General features: G+C 35.0%; 1 protein-coding gene across 1 annotated transcript in view; it reads right to left on the bottom strand.

Moving 5' to 3' along the window:
- LOC148940132 (uncharacterized) overlaps window positions 1-20,642 on the bottom strand; it is a 59,090-nt gene extending 38,448 nt beyond the window's left edge. The window contains exon 1 of the mRNA XM_089105775.1: window positions 20,542-20,642. The gene's annotated coding sequence lies outside the window, so the exon portion shown is untranslated. The remainder of the gene's footprint in view (window positions 1-20,541) is intronic.
- Window positions 20,643-21,723: the final 1,081 nt, after the last annotated feature.

Here is a 21,723-nt window from a genome sequence, read left to right as displayed (position 1 = left end):
CCGGGCAAGAGAGTATGCTAAGTAAACCAAGGGCCTGAAAAGAACCATAGGCAGTTATGGTATGGTAGAACTAATTCAATCTATCATCTTATCTGCAAAAGCCTAGATCTTAACACACACACACTAACCACGTTTATCACAGCCATATACATTATGCGTCTTGAAAAAACAGTCCAAACTATCAAAAAAAGATTTACCTTTTTTATGAATTACGCAACAGTTGACAGTCAACTATAACATACTGTTTCACCAAAAAAATTAGGTCCGAAACATCAAAAAAAGTGACTTTAGTGACAAAATGACAGAAATAGTGACAAAAAGTGACAGGTCCCAAAAAAACTGACAAAAAGTGACTGTGGCCGATCCCTGAACTAGGCTACTAGGCTATTTATGTTGAAGAGGGGAATGAAATAAGGAGTCTTATTGTAGGCTACTTTTACTTTATTAAGATATTTTTTTAAGAAGACTCTCTCTCCTATTCTGCTACCTGGATTTGTAACTTACAAATTGTAAGTGAAACAACTAGGGGTAAGACCCCCAGTACCTGGCCAGTGCCTAATCTTGGCCATTATATTCTGATTGAAAAGTATAATTCCTATACATATACAGCAGGCTCCAGATTTTGGACCTTACATGTGTAGGGTTAGATCACCCAGCTACATCACTCTCTATGGAACCAGAAAAATGTTTGTCTGAAGACAAGAATAAGGATTTACTAGGCCTTTGTTTGGCCTGTCTTACTATACAGCTGTGAGACATGGACTATGAAAGCATCCGACATTCAAGCCCTCAACATATTTGACCATTCATGTTTAAGGAGAATCATTGGCATTAAACTCTGTGATTGTGTCAGCAATATTGAACTGTGCAAAATCTGGTATCAGTGTTCTGATTTGGATACTATAATTAAACAAAAAAGACTCCATTGGTCTGACCATACACTTTGCTGCCAACACCACACCTTTGTCAATAAAGCCCTCAGATGTACATCTCTTTGGGGATGGAAAAAGTGACATGGGGGACAAAAGGAAACGTGGCTTGCCTGCATCAAGGCTGACCTAGACCCAATTGGTGGCTTCAAGAAGTATGGACAAAGATGGGAAAAGTCCTGGCTTGATTTGATTCAGCCACTTGCAAACAACCAAGACTCTTGGATTACTACAATGACAAAGCTATTGGACGCCAAGGAGAGCAGAGATGCTTGAGTCCTGCTAAAAGTACAAGTAAGTAAGCAAGTACCTCTACACCCTAGCCTATTTAAATACACTTATTCAGTTTCACAATACTTGCCTTAGATTAAATCTATCCAAGGTGGACTGTGTCTGTGATTAGGATATGCTATTATGACCTTAAGATCTTGTATCAAAGATTAGACAACCATTTTCTAAGATTAGTTTCAGGCTTTAAATATATTGCCAAGCTTGGCCCTACTGTTGTCTATTAGTATATTTGACATTGGGAGTATTGTATATGGTGAAAATATTCAATCTAATCACATACTTGTTTAGAGGATTTTGACACATCTAATGGTGAAACAATCTACTTTCTAGGTAGTATGATAGAGATTTTAAATGATTTAGCTGTAAAAGAGTGGATTAGCATGCTGACTACTGGATATCTTACCCTGGTAGAATTTTACTTCAGCTAATTTTGGCTATTTTGGTATAGGGTTAGTTTAGGAAAATGAGTTTTTCAGGGATGGGTCTACAGACTAAAGTATGTCCTGGGAAAATATTTTGAAGTACCTACCTCTACTCCTTCTCCCTCTAGAGGGTCCTGACCTTTTATGACCTTTAAAAACCTGTCTGTTGTAGAAGTGAAACCTTGCAAAATAGATCTTCTGCTTAAATAAAGTACAAAAAAAATTGTTTTCAGTTTCACAACTTTGCTCAATCCCAATTTATAAGGTTTACAAGATATGCAAATAGATTCACTAAATTTTGAAAAAAAAACATTGACATGGCTTAAAATTCTACTCAAATAACAGGAACTGCATTTTCAGAATTAAATCCAGAGAAAAAGAAACCCAAAACTAATGTAAAATGTTGTTTTGTCAAAATTTCCAATAGGTATAGACCTGTCATGTAAGCAAATTTTAAGACCCTCTAGAGGGAGAAGGAGTGGAGGTAGATACTTCAAAATACCTTCCCAGAACATACTTTGGCGAATTTTTTGCTTTTCATATAATTTGTAGTAGTTCTAACACCATATAATTTACCAACATATTACAATTCCAAAAATAACAAACATTCAACCATAGACATCCAACTAGGTCCTGCTTCTGCTATTGATCAGGTGTCAATTAGTAGAGCAACAGATCTGCATAGTGATCACTGTGCTGTAAAGACAATTATCTCACACATGTCTTGTGAAACAAAACTTTGTAAAAGGAAATTTATTAACAAGAAAGGTAAATGGCCAGTGTTCAAGCAAATGCTGCAAGAAGCTAATTATACTCTGCTGGAAGACTCTTTCCTAATTGATGATAAAGTGAAAATCCTTACAAACATTATCATGGATGCCGCCCAAAAAACAATCCCTAAGACAAACAATAATGATTGGACCTTCCATGGCAATAAAAGAACTAAAGACTGGTGGAATGATTTATGCACTGCTGCAGTGGAAGGTAAACACATAGCAAGAAAGGCATTCCAAAGACATCAATCAATGATCACGGCAATTGAATATAAACGCAGCTCGGCAATAGTGAAAAAAACGTGTCTACAGGCTAAAAAGGAGGCATGGGATAAATTTATAACTAGAGTAGACCATCGCACTGCAGTACCTAAGATTCACCAATATGTAAGCAAGATGAATGGCAAAAGAATGGCACTTGATGATTGCAAATATGAAATAATACACGAGGGTCAGCTAGTAACTTCTGATAATTTAACAACTGAGATTTCTGCAAAACTTCATGAAGAATAATGTAGAAGCTATTTTGCCAAACCCACCTGTATGTGTCCTCTCTTCAGTAGCACAGCATAAAAAGTCTTTAATTTTACCATTTTCATTACTTGAGTTAGACAGCAATTGAAGAATGCAATCAAAATTCAGCATCAGGGTATGCTGATGTACACATCATGTGGATGATTGAAACACCTCATATCTTTTAAACAAATACTACTGGAAGTATGTAATATGGCATGGAGAGAAGGGAAATTCCCTAATTCCTGGAAAATTGCCCTTATTCACCCAATCCTCAAACCTGGGAAACCACCCTATAACCCAATATCTTACAAACCAATATCAAGCCTCCCCACCATGGGCAAGATATTTGAACGTATGATTTTAAAGAGATTAGAATGGTTTGCAGAGGTCAATCAAATGATACCCCAATCCCAAACAGGTTTCAGAACGGTTCACAGTGCAATGGACAACATAACCAGAATTGAAGTAGACATAGCAGAGGCTCTGCAAAATGGTGAATATTGAATTGCTGTGCTGTTTGATTGGACAGATGCTTATGGAAACGTCAAACACAAAAAGTTACTAGAAGTTGTCAATAATAAAAATTTTCCATCTATAATGGTGTCAATAACAGATGATCTACTTTCTGATCTTTCTTTTCAAGTTCAGATAAATGACACTCTGTCTTCAAGAAAACATGATAAAGAGGGCCTACCACAAGCAACAGTCATAAGTCCTCTTTTATTTACACTTTGTATTTCTGAATTAATACTTAGAAGTGAGTAAAAAAATAAAGTACTTGTTGATGATCTTCTGGTATGGAATAAACACAAAAGTATAAACTTACTCCAAAGCATAATCCAGGAAGACATAGATGATGTGTGTCTGTTTTCTAAAGCTTTTGGTCTGCCCATTTTGGTCCCAAAAACAAAAGCAATAGTGTTTTATAACCGACAAACAACCCTCCCTAAACCCTTAGTGATAGAGGGGAGCAAAATCGCTTATCAGCCATCTGTCTGTCTACTGGGTACGACCCTTGATTACTTTTTAAAATGGCAACCACATGTGGAGATGTTGAGAATGTCAATCTTAAAGCGACTCATCATCTTAAAGCGACTTGCAGGATCTAAATGGTGATCCTCACCAAAATTGATTATTGATTTTTTTAAACTGTATATTTACTCAAAAATGGAATATAGCATTCATTTTCTTGTAAATGTTCCTGTAACTCTATTTAAAACCCTTGAGACACTCCAAAATTCAGCCATAAGAATTGCATTGGGACTGCATAAACATACTGCAGTAGCTAATCTAAAAGAGCTCTCTGGACTACCTGCTCTGAAAGATAGAGCTACTATGCAGAGAAACTGTTACTTTACAAAAATACAATATTATGGTGATATACATGCAGTCTTCCCAGCCATTTTTGCAAACCCTAGCAAGCCTCAGCACCATAAGTCTTCTTGGTGTCAGTACCTGAAAGATCATCAAAATTTGAAAAATGAACATGCAGATAGCTACCTTTTTCCAAATTCTCCGCCTTGGGAACTCGAGGCCCCTGAGTGCCATCTCGCAACTGCTCCCTAAGGATAAATCTTTTTATACTGATCAGTTTGTTTGTCAGCTTTTTGCCAATAAAATTTCGTCATTATTTCCCAAGTATACTCAAGCTTATACTGATGGCTCAGTAAAGGGAACAAATGCAGAAGCAGGGGTCTGCATTCCCTATATTTCCTTGAATATTTCAGTAACCCTCCCATCCAATACTTCAACTTTGTCAGCAGAGTTGTTTGCCATTCTAAAAGCACTGGAAGTTATGTTCAACCTTAGACCAGCCTCAAAAAAAGTGTTAATTCTCACAGACTATAAGTCTGCCATCCAAATAATCAAAAATATAAATTATGAGGCTGCTGGTTCAGATTTAAAATCCATTAGAGATTATCTCCTAAGCCTTAAGAATATGGACACTTCAGTTTGCTTCCACCATATCCCAAGCCATAAAGGACTGACCCACAATATGACAGCCGATAGGCTAGCTAATGAAGGAGAAAATGCTTGCGCCCCTCCAGACTTAAAACTTGGGAACCTTCGAGACATTATAAAACACCGTGGAAAAACAAAGTGCACCCCATTCCTGAATTCCTCATTTCAATCAAGGGAAGATTCGGTGTGGTATTACAGGTTAAAATCTGGATACCTCTTGCTAAATTCTCTTCCATTCCAATGGAATCTCCATCATTCACCACTATGTAGGTGGTGTAAAACATCAGTGGAAACCCCCCAACATATCTTTTTTGAGTGTTTGGTACTGGCACCACAAATCACAAAGATTAAATTAAGCTGCCAGAAAATGGGTGTTCCAGAAACATTTGATACCATCATCAATTTAAAACAACATCCTAACACTGAAAGACCAATCTATAAATTGATGATTCAGATCATGAAGACAACAATGGAACATTGATAGAATTCTACAGCGCAGAAGAGAGCGAGAATGAGTAGGAAGCGCAGTACCGGTACCGGCCGGCCTATTGGCCTTAAATTGCTGGGAACAGGTAGCTCAGGTACTCGCGCTTCCCACAACCCATCATCAAAATTATGGCTTCAAATGACATGCCTAGTGGAGTGTATTTTTAATTTTCAGGTGCTGCTTTTACAAAGATATAGAATTACTGCTGACCATTTCTGAAAACATAACTGAGCTGAAGAAAAAGAAGGATTGAAGATACGAAATCAAAGGGGTGAAAGGACTGCATGGTAGTCCATATACCCTCATACAAATTCTGGGAACTGGTTCCCTCTTCCCAAACTGCAACAGTTGGCAAGCGGTGGTCCAGCCAAGACATTTGTTTTTCAGAATGTTTTCCTTTTCTGCTAAAAAACTTAAGTTCTTTGTACATACTAATATAGAAAGTATTTCTTACTCTAGTTGAGGTAGTACAATTGCAGGGGTACCAGTAATGGAGTTCCTTAGATTTTAAAAATATCTTGTTTGGTATTTTATCGAAAAAGAATAAAATCTTCTTCATAGATTTTTAAAAATCCAGGATTTTTGGTTTTTCATTAACAGAAGTGGAAAACAAACTCCAATGTATTTTTCTGAATTTGCAGCAATTCTTAATTCTACTATTGAAACAAAGAAATGAGTGCTTCTCCACTGGATTGTTGTTACTTTAGAACAACATAATTATCAATGATACCTTCATAATCAAAATCAAAGGTATACAAAGTACAATTAGACAAATCACAGGCACTTTCTGAAGAAATTTTGTTTCAACCATATATTGGTCACAAATTTTTGTAAAGACTGCACAAATGGTTAGGAATTTGTGGTAACAGACAACAAAGACACAGTCTCTATGACAATATTTGTCTGCTGATGGAGCCAAGAAAGGTCTGCTAAGAGGTGCATTAAGCTTTTAAAGAAATCATAATTGCAAAACAAGGATCACATACAAGTAATCATTTAGTAGAATATCAGTTACAAAATCAATTGCAAGAAGTGACACAATGAAAACAGGATCAAACTGAACTGAGTATCCTTTCCTGTTAACGTCATGATCATCCTGTTTCTGATTTCCGGTAGAAACTAAAGTGTACAAAGAATATCCCATTTTGTGTGATCTCTAATACACAAATGCATATGCATTAGTGAAAAGACTGTCTCTTGTTTAGGCTTGCTCCTTAATGGTGATTTGTTTAACTCCAGGAAGGAAGACTGTTGCTCAGCAAATACACTACAATATAGAACTAACATAAGAAATATCATAAGCTCATTACAACTTGGTAATATAAAGCCAAGTGCACCATCTTTAAACTTTCCAAGAAGGATCCAGAATGAAAAAGGATTGCTCCTATTTTGTTCTTGCTGTCTAATACTTTCTGCTGTTTGTCAAAATAGCCATCACCTCCAGTGTAAGACTTCTTTGCTCAAATTAGTTTAAGATTCTTTGCTGTTAGATTGTCCCTGTTTAAAAAAATACATCTTGATCAAAATATTTGCCTGAGTACTTAGGGTTTTACCCTATAGTTTTGGGCAATATCTGGTCCCATAAGGGGAGGGGGCTTAGAAACAATTGTGATTGCACAAATCATTATATTTGAAAAGTGTTTAAGGGATAATCTACTGGTACATTTTCCTACATAATTTCTGCTCTATACTATAGCCTACCTTCATCAGTCAAAAGGAAAAGGGCTGAATAGTCTTAACTGGAAACCCCACTTGCACCCCAATAGAAGAATAAGATGTCAGACCTGCCTAACCATGCACTGTGGACCCTTGAGAACACACAGAAGTTAAACCACTGCCCTCTGTGTCAGTAAACTTGCCATGTACCTGCAATGGCGGACTGATTTGGTGACTAACACAGCTTGATATATAGACTTTGCTAATTATGAAGAAAGGAGATGTATAATTATTTATTATATTTACTTGTATATACTCTTGCTTTGACATATCTACAATACTTCAGGAATACCCAAAGATATTCAGTTAAAACTTTCAGGGAATGTTGAAGTAAGTCAAGACAAAGAAACATCAAGCTTCTTTAAATGAAGTATAGCCTACCGTACCTGTAATATCTCAGGAACAGCTAAAGTAATTAAGTTGAAAAATTTACCAAATCCAACACTATGTGAATCCAGGTTGGCATGATGATTCCTTTCATAAGCCAACAACAACAACAAAAAAACAGTGTAGATTAAAAACAAACAAAAAAAGAAAATTAAACAGCTACACTAAGCCAGACAAGAGTAAATTAAGTCAAAGAATGACTAAAATTGGAAACAAACAGATATGGCTTAAAAAAGGATAAATATGGCTTAAAAAAATAAGAATTACAATAAATATCTGGGGTGTTGTTGGGGAGGGGGCAGTTACCCCAAAAAAAGTGGAGCAAAAATTATTATATATCCCATGCCCCTTGACTATCCAGATATGGACCCCTCTTGTCCCCCCCCCCAAAATAAATACTGGAGATTTGACCCTGAAAAATAATCAAGTTAAATTTTTAAAAAGGAATTACTTCAAACAGGATTTGGACTAATACCCCTAAGCCTTCTGAAGGCTAGAGCATCAACCTGCAAGAGAGACTTGAAAAAACAACTGTAAGAGACATCTTTGAAAACTTATTAGGGCTCTTCTTTTGCTCCAAGATCTTATATCTAAGATCTCACATCTTTCTGCAAAGATTTCTGTTCTTTTGTTTGAAGATCCTACAGCTCACTGATAGGCACTAGGATCTTGCATCTTTCTGCAAAGATTATTGTTATTTAACTCATCTTTGTTCTAAGATCTTACAGCTCACTGATGTTAGCAAAAAGTGTGAAGACCGCCACTGTTTTGCCATATAGAACAATGATGAGATAACTTTGATGATATACTCATCATTGTGCTCAGACCACTGATCAGAGCAGAACGATGAAAGACTTTTGAACCAAAAGAACAAAAGATGTAAGATCTTTGTTCAAAGATTTCACTTTTAAGCGTTTTCTGACAAAAGATGTAAGATCTTAGCACATTGATGAGTGAAAAAACGCCCCTAATGATGAGTAGATCATAAAAGTTCTCTAAAGATGTAAGATCTTAGCACAAAGATGAGTAAAAGAACAGGCCTATTGACACCAACCTCAAATTCCATACCCATTCATCAAAATTTTTTTCCAAAACATGTTGCCTCTTAGGATTGATATTATAGCCCTAATTCTAGATGAATAGGCAAGGCTGTATCCAGGCGGGGAGGTTACCCGGTTTGAACCCCCCCCCCCCCACGAAATTTTTGACCGAGTTGAAAATGAGTCTAAAAAATACCTTTAAAGACAAAACCTTACCAGAAAAAAAATATACTCCCACACTAAATCCTATTGCATTTTGTGGGTTAATGATTCTGATCTGCTTACGCAATTAGGTAACTGTAGGTAACCCCATGTTCACCTGACCTTGCTTAGTAAATTAGGGTTTATAATATGCGCTCTGAACAGCTTACACAACTAGGTAACCCCATGTTCACCTGACCTTTCATAGTAAATTAAGGTTAATAATATGCGCTCAGATCAGCTTACGCAATTAGGTAGCCCCATGTTCACCTGACTTTGCATAGTAAATTAGGATTAATGGGCGCACGAGGTATGGTATAAGAGAGTGCAAGATTGTCAGTTCAGTTCAATTTCGGACTTGGCTAGGAGAAGATCGATTTTCAACATGAAGAGGAAGTGTGACATTACGTCGTTTTTCGCGCCCAAGCGGACCAGGGATGTTTCTGACAGTGGCATTAGCGGGACGTCTGCAGAGCATTCATCTACACCTGTGGATCTGAAGGGCACTGGAGCCATCGTTGAAGCTTCTGAATCACGCACACTGGAACCAACCACGACGCAATACGCACTTGCACCAACCCAGTCTTTGTCGTTGTTTGCAAATGACATCAGTCGTTTTGTCAACAAATCATCCAGTCTCTATTCAAATTCTAAGCTTAGTTTGCTGAAGAGCCCTTGGACTCCAGATGTCTCCTACATGTTTCCAGTATCCGAAAAACAGAAGCTGAAGTTTCAGTTAATTTGGCTCGCTCAAGTCAAGTTGGTTGTCCTACTCTCCGTCTGAGGACGCTGCTTTTTGCAGATTTTGCGTTCTGTTCTAGTCAGAGACAGCTGGCAAAGGCTGCCAGGGGGCGGACTAACGGTCTCGAGCTAACGTAATGTTGCTCGAGGATGTTAGACAAAGTCCACGGGAAAAAATCGGGTAACCCCCCCCCCCCGAACAAAAATCCTGGATACGACCCTGTGAATAGGCTAGGCTAATATTTTGTAAATTTAAATATGTAATCACATATGGATATGAATTGCAAACTGAGAACAAAACTGTTTTAATATAGGAACTAACCTAGAAACTGTGACTGCATTGATTTAATGGAGAAATGAACTATTAGGGCCATATGGATCCATTAGAAAAGGTGAGGAAGTGGGTGCATTTGCAAATGACATAATTGGTATAATTTATTTGGGTAAAATTCTACTTTAGCTATTTTTGGCTATCTTGTTAAGGAGTTGTGTTAGGAAAATGAAACTTTCAGGGATGGGTCTACAGGCTTAAGTATGTCCCATGAAGGTATTTTGAAGTGCCTACCTCCACTCCTTCTCTCTCTAGAGGGTCCTGGCCTTTAGAAATCTGTGTTTTATAAAAGTGAAACCTTGCAAAATATATCTTCTGCTTGAATGAAGTACAACAAAATTGATTTCAGCTTCACAACTTTGCCCAATCCCAATTTATAAGGTTTTAAAGATATGCAAATACATTTCCTAAATTTTGAGAAAAAAACAACATTGATAGGCTTAAAATTCTACTCAAATAACTGAAATTTCATTTTCAGAACTAAAGCCATAGAAAAAGAAGCTGATAAATGAAATGAAGGTAAAATGTTGTTTTATCAAAATTTCAATAGGTAATAGACCTGTCATATAGACAAATTTCAGGGCCCTCTGGAGGGAGAAGGAGTAGACATAGGTACTTTGAAATATCTCCCCAGGACATCCTTTGGTAAAATTTTACCAAATCATATTATTGACTTACAAATATAGTGAATATACCACTTGATGCCTTTTTTTATGCTGTTTCCAGATATAATAATCATTTTTGTTGGAAATGAATTTTACCCCCACCCCTGTATACCAATTCAGGGTATATATTTGCACATTGAGGGTGGAGTTAAAGTTTAAATTTACCTCGCATTGACACCAGAAATAAAATTTGCCCCACCCCCTCTACTATGTAAATAGGCTACATACCTTGAATTGGTATATACAGGGGTGGGGGTAAAATTCATTTTGGTAAATATCGGTAAATATTCTACTTTAGCTACTTTTGACTATCTTGGAAAGGGGTTAGGTTAGAAAAATGAAACTTACAAGGATGGGTCTACAGGCTAATGTATGTCCCGGGAAGATATCTTGAAGTACATACCTCCACTCCTTCTCCCTCTAGAGGATCCTGACCTTTGATGACCTTTAAAAATCTGTGCGTTATAAAATTGAACCTTTCAAAATAGATCTTCTGGTTAAATGAAGTACAACAAAATTATTTGTAGCTTCACAACCTTGGTCAATCCCAATTTATTAGGATTTAAAAATATGCCACTACATTACCAAAAATTTTGATAAAAAAAACATTGATATCGCTAAAATTCTGCTGAAATAACAGGAATTGCATTTTCAGAATTAAAGCCAGAGAAAAAGAAACTGACAACTGAAAATTAGGGTAAATATTGTTCTGTCAAAAATTCAATAGGTAATAGACCTTTCATGTAGGCAAATTTCAGGACCCTCCAAAGGGAGAAGGAGCGAAGGTAGGTACTTCAAAATACCTTCCTGGAAAATACTTTAGCCTGTAGACCCATTTCTGAAAGTTTCATTTTCCTAACCTAACCCCTTTCCAAGATAGCCAAAAGTAGCTAAAGAATAATTTTACCTTCATGGTAAAATTATACCTTCATGGTAAAATTTTTGGCATCTTTATAGAATATATGTCATGTAGGCTAAGGCTGAACTGCTGCTTTTTTATTGGTTTTGGCTGCTCTTTTGGATATTATTCATTTTTTCTTTTGGGAATTCATTCCAAATTATAAATTTATAAATACCTAATATCAGTCAAATTATAAACTGCATCTAAAAGGAGTAAATTTATCAAATTGAAAAATACATGATGAACACTTCACATGAGAACATTTCAATTACAATGAAACAAAAAACACTTAGTGGTTTATTCGGTATGAAGAAAAATGAAGTGCCAGCTCTTTTCTTAGATAAAAAATGAAAAGCTAATCCGTTTTGAATGTAATTAAATGAAATAATATACAGACTGAAGTAGCTCCAGGAAGATGTTGAGATTTTCATCCTAGTTCGTCACTTTTAATCCAAGCAAAATGTTAGGATCCTTAGTATGAGTTATTGAGTTTAAGCATTGATTTCCAAATGCTCACAAAAATTACAAAATTTTAGAAAATTGCTACAAGAGGTCGCATATGTTCAGAATACTCAAGGGGTCCTCATTGATCCCCAACCAGACTCAAAGCTTCTACTAAGGTCATTTACATGGGAATATCCTAAGAGTGTTTATTAAAATAGCCTTCAATCGTAAGTAGGGGTATTTAGCCTTTTTTGCTTTTCTTCAAAGCTTTGAAAAAAGTGTTATAATATTCCAAATGTTACACTTGTTATATTTGTGCATATTTTTGGTAATCATTTGTGGGGTCATCAAATTTTTTAAACCACTGTAGATACGCAAGAACGTTGCAACATCTGAGGTCATACCCTGAGGTCATAAGACTGTCAAAGACTCCTCCTTGAACCTCCCAAATTGAAAGCTTTTATTATGACCTGGCCTTTTAATGTAACTTGAGCACTGTACCAAGGGCGCCATTGTCACTCAAGCACAAAGTTAGGTGGGGATGTCGATATCGCTTTCGTTACACAAATTTGTTTTAATGTGAATCTGTCTGGTACTTATGAATGAATGTTTTCAAAGTAAACCCGTTTCATCAAGAAGAAAAAAAACGGGTTTGACGCATATGTCCCTTTCCCTTTGGACGACAAAATCATGCAAGTGCTGTATCAAGAATAACTCACGAAAATCTTGTTAATTTTTGTCAACTTTTCAACTTTTTGGCATCCCTGCTTTCAATAAAAAAAAATCAAGGTACTATCACTTAAATATAATAACTCCCTATGCCCCCCCCCCTGGATACCATCTTGATAGGATACCGTCTCTGCTTTAAATAAAAAAAAAATAATTAACTTATTGGCAGGCCCTGCTTTAAAAAAAAATAGAGGTATTATCATTTAAATATGATAGCTCACGACCCCCTCTCCTCTAGATACCACCTTGATAGGATGCCGTCTCTGGTTTAAATTACAAAAAAAATACTTTTTGGGATCCCTGCTTTCAATAAAAAAAAAATTCGAGATATTATCATTTAAATGTAATACCTCCCTACCCCCCCCTCTGGATACCCCCTTGATAGGATACTGTCTCAGCTGTCATTTGAAAAATAATTTACTTAATAATTAACTAGTTCATAACATGGTTCAAACAAAAACGCAAAATAACGTTAAACAGCTTAGTATTCCTTGAAAAAAAAAATTGAGGGTTTGAGTAAAGGGGTACAAAGACAACAACAAAAATGTCGAAATTATTCAGATATACCTCAAATTATTGAAAACTGAGTCTTAGATTCACTGTGGCATTCAGTGAGATCCAAAGAATCTAATTAAAAGGGAGCATACACAAAAGCCAAATTAGGCCAGTAGCCTATGAGAAATCGCAAAATACCCAAGACAATAAACAAGTCCTAATGGGGGGCCCTGGGTCTATCAAAATATTTCAATGGTTTTCCAGGGAATTTGATATCATTTTCTTCTGTCTCCACTTTGAAATGAAAAAAATAGTTATCTTTTTGGCATCCCTGCTTTCAATAAAATAAAGTGAGGTATTATCATTTAAAAATGATAGCCCCCTATCCCCCCTCCCCCTATAGGCAATAATTTACAATTTATTTATGAACAATATTTTCGGAGTAACTTCCGGTTCAATCTTTAATTCCCCAACCTTGTACATAGCTTAGTCTATAGCTAAATTTTGTCTCAATAGAAGGTTTTTTTGGGGGGGGGGGGGGTAAAAATGTTTCAGAAAGAAGATTGTATTTTATATCAGGCGTTCAACAATTGAGTATTAAACATTAAGAGATTCTTATCTAAACACAGCAAAAAAAAAATCTGCAAACTTACAATTCAGCTGTAGAAACAATCTGTCAGATGTCAATCTCAAAATTCAACTGAAGGCTGAAGCTGTATAGTAGTGAATGCGTTCTATAATTCTATTCAACTTGAAAATAAAATTCTTGACTACGAATGATGTAAGAATTAGTGATTAGGAAACTGCATTTGAAATGATTTAAACTCATTTCATAAAGACAATACTTTTTTTTATCAACATATGAAGAACTGTGTATATTGCAATATTTGCAATTGCATATTACATCTGTCTGGTTTTTATGCAAAACAACAAAAGAGACGAAAATTAACGAACAAGAGAGCAGTGAAGAATTATGATTTGCAAAGTGATGTTTGGCAGGGAAAATCACTGCTGATAAATCGTTAGGGGTGGCACCGTGATTGGGTGATTTTCGGGGATTCGGGGAACCAAATTTTTTTCAGGGTGACGCATAGATTTTCGGGGAAATACCCAAAAATTCGGGGATAGTGCAAGCTCTGCTTGATTTCTAATCAGGAAAACCGAAATACTAAACCACACGAGAAGAAAAAGCTCCGACTTTGCGGTTGACGCAATAGAGAATTGCCGCAAAATTAATTTGAAGTCGACCAAATGCCACCGCCTCTGCCGGCGGCGGCGCGCCGGCGGCGTTTCGACACTTCGGCGGCGTTCGACCGGGCCTTTTGTCGGCGGCGTTCAGTCGATCCGCCGGCGCGGCGCCGGGGTCTAATTAGGGCTCTTCTTTTGCTCCAAGATCTTATATCTAAGATCTCACATCTTTCTGCAAAGATTTCTGTTGTTTTGTTTTAAGATCTTACAGCTCACTGATGTTAGCAAAAAGTGTGAAGGACACCATTTTTATTCTACATAGAACAATGATGAGTGAACTTTGATGATATACTCATCATTGTTCTTATACCACTGATCAGAGCAGAATGATGAAAGACATTTGCAAAAGAATACCATTAGAAGTAAGATCTTAGGGCTAAGATTTCACTTTTAAGTTTTTTTTTGTCAAAAGATGTAAGATCCTAGCACAAAGATGAGTAAAAGAACAGGCCTATTGACACCAACCTCAAATTCCATACCAATTCATCAAAATTTATTTCAATGAATCAACCTACAAGAGAGACTTGAAAAAACAACTGTAAGAGACATCTTTGAAAACTTATTAGGGTTCTTCTTTTGCTCCAAGATTGTATATCTAAGATCTTACAGCTCGCTGATGTTAGCCAACATAAAATTAGTATCCAGCTCCCCAATCCCATAAAATGTATCTTTTATACCGTAAATCAACCCCATCAAATCGGGCCCACTGGCGCGCATAGCAAGGAAGTGGTGATTTTTCAATTTCCTATTCAAGTCTACACATACCAGGATGTGCTCTTTTATCTTAATAAAAAGTGGTATTTCATTTTGTATTTTGCATCTTAAAATTTTTACTAAAATCAAAATCTGACTTAGTTAGTCAGCTTTACTACAATAATTTCCACCTTGATAAGAGTTGTTCCAACTCTATATATTTTACTTTTAAAACAACAAATATCAAGTATTTTGAACATGCTTCTTATGCTGCCATTATTTATGGGTCATTCTGTGCATACAACCTCAATGGGTTTCATTAGGGTTATCTTTATAGCCAAATGCTATGCCCTGTCTGATCTTCCAAGGATATCCATTTTTATTCATTCTTGTTATACTCTTTTTCATTTCACCTTGAAGACAATAAATGTCTTTTTTTCAAACCCTTTTCTAAAATGCACCTTCTCTTTTAGTTTCACTCATAATGGCTTAAGCATTTATACCAGTGCCTGTACCAAAACTAGATTTAAAGTTATGTTTGAAACTATTTGATTAATTTGAGTTTTTTTATTAGTTAATTTACTTGGATAACGTGGTTGATTTAATATTTATGAACTGGTTTTAGGAATACCTTGAATACATTATACATATTAATTTTGGTTTTAAACTTTCACATTTTTTTTTCAACACAAAACATTTAACATATTCTTTCAATAATCTAAAGCCATTTAGGGTAGACGTAGCACTTTCTTTGATATTTCCTAGGCCTAATTTAAGTTCTGAGTTTATCTCACTTGATGATGAATGGGTAAAAAGTTCTTTCTACTGCATACAATTCCCAAAATATTAGTTGACCAGTTATGGTTTGGTTTCTGATGGTGTGAGCTGTTGGTATCAGGGTGCAATTGAACTGGCCTTGAAATTTTATACCTAGCAGGCGCTCCCAAAACTTGTCAACAAAATTGATTGAAAAATGGATCAAAAAAGATGTAACAAAAAATTTGTTTTCCAAAAACTAAGGCTGTAGCTAAAATAAATTTTTAAAGTAGAATACGAACAAATCAAAAATTGTTCAATATATAGTAAAAAAACACTCAATTTTGTATATATAACTGCATTCTCTTTTGTTAAGCGAGAGGCTAATTACTTGTAACTGATTTTTGCTCTTTTACTTTATACACAATATGCTGCTTAAATAGAAACATTCTGTTTCTTCCCGGCTATTTGTCCTTCTCTACAAATTAAATTTAGAATTATTAATCACTTAAAGGATTATTTAAATACTAAAAAAAAATTATGCATTGACTAGAAGTCACAAAGCATAGATAGATCATTAAACTACTGGTTAAAACTTAAAGTTACTTATGAAAAATAGAACACGGTACATACACAAGCATTGGAATTAATTCCAATTAATACTTTGTTAACTCTTTATAAAGCATTAATACAGAATATTTCTTGAATAACGCAAAAACAAGACTTTTTTTCCAAAAAAAAAAACAAGACTTTTTTTCCAAAAAAACAAAAATACTCAACATGTTTATTCAATATACTTATATTGGTAATTCATACTACATAAGTTATATTTTTACACAACTTAATTGTTTAAAACCAAACAATAATTATGTAACCTTACAATTCATTTATTCATTGCAATATTAATGCTTAGATCAATCACTAAGCAGAACCACCGCATAGAAATCAATTGTTTCCTGCCACTCTGGTACAGAAAAAAAGGCTTTTTTTGAAGAGCGGTTTAATTACAGCTCTTAGGGGCTACTCACTTTTTTTTGGTAATGTGATTTTACTCAGGTAAATATTGTGTCCACTATTTATATATGAAGGAAACACCTACTCTAACAAATAGATTTTAAGACCCTAACAGAGAACTGAGATTAGTCTTTATTTAAGGGCTTAGCAACAGTTCTTACAACACAAATTTTTCAATTAAAATTTAAAAATTTGTAAATTTGTATGGTAAAAATTTCAAAGTATGTTGGTTTGTTTATACCAACTTTTGAGCTTTTTAGTTCTTTTTGAATTTCCAGTAATTGAGATAGTTTAATAAAGTATTCACCGTCATCTCTTTTTTTCAAGGCTAAATATCCATATGGGAGAAGACTCAGCTTACAGCTTAGATTTGATAAGGCTCAAAATTTAGGTATTTGCCTTTTTACCTGTTATGACACTATCAATTGACTTGTGCTTGTACTTTAAGGTTTGCTTACCATGGCTACTTTTTGGTAGCTCATTATAACATTTCTAGGTTCTCTTGTCATTGGCTAAAGCTGAAAGGAATCTTATGAACCTGCACCAAGACCATACCCAGAACTGGGGCAAGGGGTGGGGGTTTGATTCCCCCCCTCTCCGAAATGTTTGTTTGACTTGTAAAAACGTAACAAAAATGTATATAAACAAATTTTGTATGCATTTTTGAGGTTTTTTGTGTACCCCCCCCCAAAAAAAAATTTTATTTTTGATTAAAACACCCTCCCAAAAAATCCCAGGTACAGCCTTGACCTGCACACACAATAATTAATTATTTATAGAAACACTCGTTGTTTGTGACCACAATCTTTTCTTGGGCTCTGCCCCTTGTCAAAAAGGTAGCCCTACTACAAGGAATATGTCCTTGTCTTAATTTTTTCTTACGTACGGTAATTTATTTTAAGACATATAAGCGATATTACTGTTTTCACTTTTACTTCCCAAGCTTTTAGTAGTCCTGCCTTAAATTTCAACTTCAACTTAGGTCATTTAGTCTATTCATGTGTCTTTTATAATTGTTTATGCTATGCTAGTCATTTTTCAAAAAACAACTCCCACATGAACAGCATAATTTTCAACTCTACCTGAAGAATATCTTCAGTATTTTTGTTTAATCACGGCCAGGATTAAACCTGTGGTCACTAGGTGTCTCCCTAGCACAATATTCTACTTATTTGAACTAATTTAGTACAAAAATGTCATACTAGTCTTGTTCAGTCAGCTCAATATTCACTTATATCTAAGTCTAGCCTATCCAGTTTTGCGTGACAATGTTCTAGCCCATTTGTTCATAAGAATGCAATTTTTACAATATACTGATTGCAAATTTTATTCTAGCTTTAATTACAATCTTATTTGCCAAAGGGATGGAAAATAGTTATTTTTTTTGGCAAGCTAAATAGGCGCTTGCATACAGTTTGCTCTGTCTGTGGTTTCTTGGTAACTCTAATCTAGGAAAAATATATGAATGAATTTCTTACCATTTTCCAATGTTTACTTGTTGAGTTTATATGAATGTTTAGTTTTGTTTTAAAATCTAGTGAGATTTTCACTTTCTGTTCACCACTTGTTAGGACGACTGGTAGTTGGAGTAGAGTATAATCTAATCTGATACTTTAGCTGCAACTGTCTTGATCTTTTGGTGAAACTCTCCGTTTTGTGTTAAATTCTGTCTGTGGATGAAAGTATTTACTTTTGGCTTTTTTAAGGGATTTTGTTGTTGGCTTTTTCAGCTGGTAAGTTTAAGTTATAGCTTATTTTTGTATTGCTTTTGGTTTCTTTTACCTTGCACCTTTTTGATTTCTAAACTTATTCTAAGTTTCTCTTTAATCTTTATAGCGCTTCATTATTGTTTTTAATTTTTTCCTTTTACATTTTGTAACTGATGAACAATTTATTATATAAGACTATAACTATTCATAATAACATTGCAGCCAGCTTGTACACCTATGGCCATTCATGTAGCCTAAGCCCTGGTTGCATTTCCCATTAATATTATTTTTTATTTCTGTCAACAATTTTTTTTTCAAATTTGACTGGAGGTACTACCTCCCAAGGTCAAAGGTCAGTCTATGCATTACATGTACTAAACAGCAAGAAACCAGCAGTGATTAAACTCACTTCAAATTTGCCAGCTTACAATGACCCTATTTCAGTAGCCTACCCTCCTTTAAAAAAGTGTGAAGGACACCATTTTTTTCTACATAAAACAATGATGAGGGAACTTTGATGATATACTCATCATTGTTCTTTTACCACTGATCAGAGCAGAATGATAAAAGACATTTGCAAAAGAATACCATTAGTAGAAAGACTTTAGGACTAAGATTTCACTTTTAAGTGTTTTTTGTCAAAAGATGTAAGATCTTATAGCACAAAGATGTGTAAAAGATCAGGTATATTGACACCAACCTCAAATTCTATACCCATTCATCAAAATTTATTTCCAAAACATGTTGCCTCTTTGGATTGATATTATAGCCCCAATTGTAGACAAATAGGCTAGGCTAATATTTTGTAAATTTAAATGTGTAATCAAATATGGATATGAATTTCAAACTGTGAAAAAACTGTTTTAATATAGGAACTAGTCTAGAAACTGTGACTGCATTGATTTAATGGAGAAAAGAACTATTAGGGCCACATGGATCCATTAGGCAAGGTAAGGAAGTGGGTGCATTTGCAAGTGACATGATTGGTATAATTTATTTGGGTAAAATTCTACTTTAGCTACTTTTGGCTATCTTGTTAAGAAGTTTTTTTTTAGGAAAATGAAACTTTCTGGGATGGGTCTACAGGCTAAACTATGTTCCATAAAGGTATTTTGAAATACCTACCTCCACTCCTTCTCTCTCTAGAGGGTCCTGACTTTTAAACATCTGTGTATTATAAAAATGAAACCTTGCAAAGTAGATCTTCTGCTTAAATGAAGTACAACAAAATTGATTTCAGCTTCACAACATTGCCCAATCCCAATTTATAAGGTTTTAAAGATATGCAAATACATTTACTAAATTTTGAAAAAAAACATTGATATGCTTAAAATTCTACTCAAATGACTGGAATTTCATTTTCAGAACTAAAGCAATAGAAAAAGAAACTGATAACTGAAAATTAAGGTAAAATGTTGTTTTATCAAAACTTCAATAGGTAATAGACCTGTCATATAGGCAAATTTCAGGACCCTCTGGAGGGAGAAGCAGTAGAGGTAGGTACTTTGACATAGCCTACCTTCCTGGGACATACTTCAGCCTATAGGCCTAGGCACATCCCTGAAAGTTCCAGTTTCCTAACTTGGTCAATATCTAGGAGAAATCATATTATTGAGTTAGGATAAAAGTGAATACACCATTTGATGCCTTTTTTTATGCTTATTACAAATATAATAAGCATTTCTATCGGAAATGAGTTTCAGCCCCCCCCCCCTATATAGGCCAATTCCGGGGTTGGGTGGGTTAGGTATAGCCTAGATAGGGGGGGGGGCTGAAATTCATTTCCGATAGAAATGCTTATTATATTCATAATCAGCATAAAAAAGGCATTGAATGGTGTATTCAATATATTACTAACTCAATAATATGATTTGGTAGATATTGACCCCCTAACTTAACCCCTTTCCAAGATAGCAAAAAGTAGCTAAAGTAGAATTTTACCTTTCTTTGGAAAGATCACACAAAGAGGGATCAAGTAGACTAGCCTAGTAGCCTATGTTCACCTTGTCAGTTATGGAATCTTTTATGCTATATATTAGCCCATTTATGTTCTATACTAGAGGGTTGGATTACAATAGGATGGTAGCTTACATAGAATAGATCAGCGAGTTGTATTAATTAACCATAAAATTTAGGCTAGTTCTTCAGGCTCTCGTTCTAGACAATTTACTATTTGCACTTTTTACCAGCGTTGCCGTTAAAAACAATGTCAGAACTCATAAAATGCAATTCTTTTAAATATTTAACAAAAAAATGCTTTTCTGTGCCAGGAGCATTTATTTCGCACAGATTCATAAGAAAACATGATTTAGTTAGGCCACAATCACACATTTTTCTATCCAAATTTTGAAATGCCCGTATTATACCACCTCCTCATCAAAAAAGCAAGTGCCCTAAAATTAATAAATTGCTACCTAAAACAATGAAATAAATCAGACTGCATCTGAATAGGGTACGTTTGGTCAAACTCTACTGAGGTGAACCTTTAATTTGTCACTGATTTTGATGTATTTTGGACTTTTCTAATGCTGGATGCACATAGGTTTTTCGTCCTTTACACATTGGCAAGGAAAACCCACTTAATTTACTTTATATAAAGTATACTTCCACTTAGCTCACATAACTTAGGCTACTTTGGAAGTTCAATATTTTTCAACTTAGCGATAATTACATGATAAATTTATAATAGCCTATATTTTAACAATAGTATCATTTACAATATCATCATTGATTTTTTTAGAAATAGACCATATATGTTCAATTCAAAGAACGAAAATTACAACAACACTTTCCAAGATGGACAAATTATCGACAGTTTAGCTACTTTGATCGGATTATGGCCTTGTAATGTTGTAATTTTTGTTTAGTCAATACAATTTTAGGAATTGGTCTATGGAATAGTTAAATTGAACAAATTTGATTGCATTTATGAAGTTTGAGCTGAATTGTGTCATAAGTAAGATCATATACTTGTTACTGGCTGGCTTGCTTTTCTCTGGTGCCTAATTATATATTTTTTTTTAATATTATTACAAGAAAACTATAGCAGTATGCTAAAAGTTTTTCAGTGGTCAAAGGATTTCTAAAAGGTTTTTCTGATAGGCGCTATACAAGAATAATAGAGTCTTCATTCTGGAATAAATTGTGGTAAGGTTTTGCCAAGTCTCGAGATAGAAAAAATAGCAAAACTAAGAAGTGTGGTAAAGTGAGTTTAATGGTGTTAAGTGAGGTTATAGTTGATACCTTGTTACGCCCTTTATAGGGGATATAATT

The sequence above is a fragment of the Artemia sp. Qi Xiang Cuo genome, chromosome 20, assembly GCF_049724085.1.
Source record: "Artemia sp. Qi Xiang Cuo chromosome 20, ASM4972408v1, whole genome shotgun sequence".
NCBI classification, from domain to species: domain Eukaryota; kingdom Metazoa; phylum Arthropoda; class Branchiopoda; order Anostraca; family Artemiidae; genus Artemia; species Artemia sp. Qi Xiang Cuo.
This window is presented reverse-complemented; position numbering and strand designations above follow the sequence as displayed.